Source organism: Eurosta solidaginis, chromosome 3 (assembly GCF_040869045.1).
Source record: "Eurosta solidaginis isolate ZX-2024a chromosome 3, ASM4086904v1, whole genome shotgun sequence".
NCBI lineage: Eukaryota > Metazoa > Arthropoda > Insecta > Diptera > Tephritidae > Eurosta > Eurosta solidaginis.
In genome coordinates, this window is record NC_090321.1 from 746,234 (window position 1) to 752,480 (window position 6,247).

A 6,247-nucleotide genomic window follows, 5' to 3' on the forward strand; every position below is an offset into this window, starting at 1 on the left:
CATTATATGACATTCGACTGCCTAGTCCACTGCCTTCCACTCTATTCGCAACATAACCTCTACTTAAGCTGCCAAACTATATAGTAAACAATGGACAAAATAGATCAATTATTTTTTACTCACCGTCCAGGATGCGTGATTTTTTCTTGTCTTCGCTTTCTTTCTCTTTTACACGGCCGGCTGCCGCGCGCAATTCTTTATTGTTGTTGTCCTCTCTTATTCTCTCTATTTCTCTCAAAACTCAATTCTTCTTCGCCGACCAAAATTGGTATTTGCAAAAAAAAAATTAGTTTTCTAGTTGGTTTCTATTTTAATTTTAAATTTTCATAAAAGGTAGACGAACACATATGTATGTAAAACATAAAATTTATCACTTCTGCTGTTTTGATTACCCCTTCGATTTATTCCGCTATAATTTTTGCTTATTTATTTTCCAGAACTTTTGCGCGGATCCGACGATTTATTATTTTTTTCAAGTGAAGTTGTGAAGCTTTTAATAAGAATGTTGTTTTGAATGATGTCACAGCAATTTCACACAATTCAGCAGTTAATTTGTATGTTTGAGGACATTTTTTTATATTAATGAATAATTCGCCACAGACTACCAAATTTTTCCTATTTTAATTAATTGCTTTACCCATAGCAAACAAAACCAATTGAAAATTTTAGCAATACGAATAGGAAGCAATTGAACGAACAAACGAACCAACGAATAAAACCGACGAACTTCAACGAATATTAGCGTCGACAAGCTCGATTTTACTTTGCCTCAGCGTTGCTGTATTGTGGGTAACTACCCAAAAGTGTAGGTTTGAATGTTTGTGGGTAATTTTTGGGGACGCTATAATTAAGAGGAATATCCAATTACCTATGAACGTTTTGGAATTCCATCCATTTTTAATTCCATTATTTTTCTTAACTAAATGTTGCAACAATGCAAGTGAGGTCTTCTGTATAAAGTCTATGCCATGGCCAACTATAAATGCAATGTGTTCACGCTTTTGCACTTAAGATCGCTTTCACCATCTCCAATTACGTTGGAATTTAACCGGAAAATAATGTATCATAAAGCTTCTTTTCTCACTATCAATACAGAAATTTGTATATTATCAATACACTAAAACAGGCCATACCCCTATCCATATAAAACTACTAATCCCACCAACCTTAAGGAAATCAATGTAACTGCACATTGCTTCCATGCCATAACGCCCTAGCCACAACCATACCATAGCCAACCAATTGGTTTTTGGGTTTTCGCCTATTCCTATCTTACAAATATTTGAGTTGTTGAAGTTACTAAATTTTGGATATTTTGGTCAAAGAAGATAAATATAATAAGAGACGTCACTCGTTATTTTGTTGTTTTCGTTATGGCAGTCGTAGGTTTTTTTGGCGAGATGTGCATAAATGTCTTCTATACATTTTCGTGGAGTATTTGTGTTTATTTTTCCGACTGTATTTAATTAATTAACTCTCTTTCCAAAAACCACATTTGGATAAGGTTGCTACACGGCATGGATAAATGCGGGACAATTGAAAATGTCCCTCTTGGAAAACATTAGGCATCAACTTCTTTTAATTTCCAGCGAGTTACTCGCTACTCGTAGCAGACTGGTGATTTTATTATATTTATCCTCTTTGCTTTATTTAGTATCATCTCTTTTAAGAAATATTTACATTATGACTTGTAACCAGAGGCCCTATTCAGTAACTATGAGTTTTGAAATGTACATTTTTCTTTCATACAAATTATATGCAGAAAAAGTGTACATTTTAAAACTCACAGTTACTGAATAGGGCCCCAGCTGTTGCCAAAAAAAAAAAAGTATTCCTTAGGCGTTATGGTATGGCACCGTTACGCTGTTTTATATTTATTATTTACTTTATTATTACATATATGGAAAGTTTTCCAGGCATTTTGGTGTAACTTGGACAGCTAAGTTGAGGGTTATCCCATAAAAGATAGTGTTAAAGCGACGCTACAATTTTAGAGCCGATTATCAATAGCTACAAAAATTACACACAGAAAATTGCGCATTCACGAGATCAAATTTGTTTCGTTCTGCGCATCTACGTCACACTTGACAGCTTGAGCGAATGATAGAAAGAGAAAAACAAGACCTAACAGAAAATGACGTAAAAATTGCCCATAAAAAACAGCGGTAATACTCTAGTTGGGGGGTGGACTCCTATTACGCCACCAAAAATATCGAGAGAGGTGTCAAACGACGCGTCTTGATATCAGTATTGATAATCAGGAGGCGGAAAATAAAAATGTGAACTGTTCAATAGATATTAACGAAAAACCGAAAAAAGACCCGCGGGTACCTCCGAACCGGGGGTGGGATCCATAGTATTGGCTACCGCCACGGTGATGGACAATTTTTTTTGAGGATACAACACAACAACAACCACATGAAACTCGCCAACTTCAACTGCAAATATCTCCGGACATAGATACAATTTTTTTCCGCCTTTTCGGATTATTGTTCTCGAGATTAATACGCCTTTTGACACTTCTCTCGATATTTTTTGACGCGTATTAGCAGTCGACCCGGTAGTAGTGCAGTTTACGGTACCCACCCTGAAGTTGGGCCAATATTTTCGAGGTATCAAAAGACGCGTATTAATCTCAAGAACAATAATCCGAAGGCGTCCGGAGATATTCATGTAGTTGTTGTTGTTGTGTTTGTACCCACAAAAAAAAATTGTGCATCACCGTGGTGGTAGCCACGGTTATACCACACACCCGGACTTGGCATGGCGTAGACTAGGGTTATATTTTATAAGCGCGGCCGAAGGCCGCCAACGCAGAAAGATGTTCTGTGCAAAAATACTATGGATCCCATCCTCGGTTTCGAGGGTCCCCGGGGGCTTATTTCGGTTTTTCGTTAATATCTTTTGAACGGGTAAAAAAAAGTTAAGGTAGTAGTGCAGTTTAGGGGTCCCACCCTAAAGTTGGGCCAAGATTTTCGAGTGTGGTATCAAAAGACGCGTATTAATCTCGAGAACAATAATCCGCGGATCTTTTTCGGGTTTTCGTTAATATATTTTGAACGGGTAAAAAAAGTAAACTTCCGCTTTCGGATTCTTGATCTAGACGTGAATACGCGTCTTTTGATACCTCACTAAAAAAAAAAGGCCCAATTTTAGGGTGGGGCCCCTAAACTGCACAATTGCCAAAGTTAACTTCCGCTTTCGGATTATTGATCTAGACGTGAATACGCGTCTTTTGATACCTCACTCAAAAAAAGGCCCAATTTTAGGGAGGGTTTCGTAAACTGCACAATTACCAAATATTCATTTTAGTTGTGAACTTTCGTGGTAGAACGTACATTGCGGGATTTTATGTACTCGGTTTTTGTGTGACTGAGTTTGAGACGGCAACGCTGAACTCAAATTGACGAAATTAAAGCAAAAAGGATAAAAAAAACGTATTGAGAAACAGACACGGTCTCTGCAGAGAAAGAAGTAAATTTTGCTCTCCGCTGTACACAGCGTCAAAAGCAAAATCAAAAGAAATAGAGGGAAATTTAAGATATGCGCGACTAATGCAACTGAAAAACGGGATTTTGGACACTTAAGATTTATGTCTGATTTTGGGAATAAACATTTTTTATATTCTAATAAATCACAAAAATTTTTAAAGTATAAGAACTAAGCTCTTACTTCCTATATATAATGGGTTTGCGATATCTTATTGAAAGACTCGATTTATATAGCACGCGCTAACCAATTACCTATGCCATTTGAAAGGGAAATTTTAAAAGGCCCAATTTGTCAGCCAAGCATACGCCCAATTGCAGTAATGATTTGCGCTTGATTTAATTTTTTTTAAATCGAACACAAACTATAATCTAGTTAACTTAAGGTTTATAAGCCTTTCCAAACATCAAGTTTATTAAAATTTGTATGTTAACTCCTTTTCATACATGTACGTAAATAAAAATTTTAGTGATTATGTCATTGCTGAGCTTGGTAATAGTCTAGTTGTGGGGTCGACTGCTAATACACTACCAAAAATATCGAGTGAGGTGTCAAAAGGCGCGTATTAATCTCGAGAACAATAAGCCGAAGGCGGAAAAGAAAAATTTTATCTCTGTCCGGAGATATTTGCAGTTGAAGTTTGCGATTTCCATGTGGTTGTTGTGTTTGTACCCACAAAAAAAAATTGTGCATCACCGTGGCGGTAGCCACGGTTATACCACACACCCGGACTTGGCAAGGCGTAGCCCAGGGTTATTTTTTATAAGCGCGGCCGAAGGCCGCCAACGCAGAAAAGTGTTCTGCGCAAAAAGTCTATGGATCCGACCCCCGGTTTCGGAGGTACCCGCGGGTCTTTTTTCGGTTTTTCGTTAATATCTTTTGAACGCGTTAAAATTTTTATTTTCCGCCTTCGGATTATTAATACTGATGTCAAGACGCGTCGTAGCGTATTAGCAGTCGACCCCTCAACTGGACTATTACCCTGAGCTTAAAACATAAATGCATTACAAGCTGACGCAAATTCTAATCGCGTTGATGGGCGTATGCCGGTTTTTGAAGGCCACACAATTTTAAAGCCTCCAGGAAAAAGAAATTAGGTTAGGACGTCTAGCGTTTATTCCTTGCAATTGACTTTTACTTCAACCAAATTGCCCGACTAAATTTTCACTCCGCCGATTTACACACGCCGCACTTTTTCTTTTAAACCATTTTCGCGTTTAATTTCCACCAAGTTTTATATTGTTCGCTGATGCACATATTTATTTTCAAACCTAAATTTTTGTGTTAAATCTTTAAAAATTAATTCTCGTCGTTCAATTCCCTTGAACTACTCCAGCGAAAACATTCGAACCGACGTTCGTTTGATTCCGCTATTGCTTCTATTCTGATTCGTGTTAATGAAATTTCCAACTTTTCCGAATTACCTGCTTGTAATGAGTGCGAGTGAAAAGACAATATATTCATTCTAATCAGAAATGTATGATGTCATTCTAATTTTTACTAGGAAATAATGGGATATTGAGACTGAATGCCAGTGTTGCATTGCGCAATTGTTGGGGTTTAGCATTGTGGTACATCATCACAAATCACTTACAGAAGATTGCGCATTAACGAGTTCAAAATTGCTTCGTTTTGCGCACCACGTCACACTTGACTGCTTGAGCGAATGAAAGAAAGAGAGAAAAAAACAAGAGCTAAAGGAAAATGACGTAAAAATTGCCCATAAAAAACGCTGATCTTTTGTTTACATATGCAATGCGCAATCTTATAGCGTTTTCTTTTCTGAAATAAATTGTTGGCTAAGTAAATGGAAAAGCCTTAATAGAGTTAAGCCCCCATTACTGATACTTAGCATAGACTTGACTTGACTTGGCGTAAACTTAGCAACTTAGCCACGATTATACTCCACTTGGCGCATAAAATCTGGCATCATAATCAGCGTTGAAATTTATTTTTAAATAAATGTCAATTTGTATGACAAAATGTCAAAATGAAATGGAAACAAACAAATGGCATCTCAAAATGTAAACGTCACTTAGAACTTACATAGAAAATCAAAATTCAACAGACTTCTAAGTCAAGTTAAGTTTTGAGTAATCAGCCTTAAAGGCTCCATTACTGATACTTAGCATAGACTTGACTTGACTTGAGAACTGTCACTTACAGTTCTGTTAAATGAACATTGCATGTTACTGATTACTCAAAACTTGGCAACACTTAACTTGACTTAGAAGTCTGTTGAATTTTGATTTTCTATATAAGTTCTAAGTGACGTTTACATTTTGAGATGCCATTTGTTTATTTCCATTTCATTTTGACATTTTGTCATACAAATTGACATTTATTTAAAAATAAATTTCAACGCTGATTATGATGCCAGATTGTATGCGCCAAGTGGAGTATAATCGTGGCTAAGTTGCCAAGTTTACGCCAAGTCAAGTCAAGTCTATGCTAAGTATCAGTAATGGGGGCTTTTACTTCTATCCCAGAAAATGTTGAACATTTATAGTGCATACAAAGAACATTTAACTCACCATATTCACTCATATTAACAGAGTATATGTGGAACTTAAGAGCGAATTGAGAGTTTTACAGAGTTGCACTGCCACACCGCCAATTTATGCAGGCTAAAAGTGTAACGCTTTTGAGTTGCGAGCAGGCAACAATTTTCACAAGAGAACGAAATACCCCGTAAAGGCGTTGCCTGTTTTTTAGAATAGAACAACAACCCTTGCGCCGCGTACAAAAAACGTAACAC

The 6,247-nt window shown here is 36.8% G+C and overlaps 1 protein-coding gene across 1 annotated transcript in view; it reads right to left on the minus strand.

The window, feature by feature from the left end:
* The window catches only part of LOC137243798 (uncharacterized), a 186,686-nt gene extending 181,820 nt beyond the window's left edge, over window positions 1-4,866 (minus strand). The window contains exons 1-2 of the mRNA XM_067771897.1: window positions 4,628-4,866; window positions 124-615 (exon numbers count right to left, since the gene is read on the minus strand). The gene's annotated coding sequence lies outside the window, so the exon portion shown is untranslated. The remainder of the gene's footprint in view (window positions 1-123; window positions 616-4,627) is intronic.
* Between the last annotated feature and the right edge of the window lie 1,381 nt (window positions 4,867-6,247).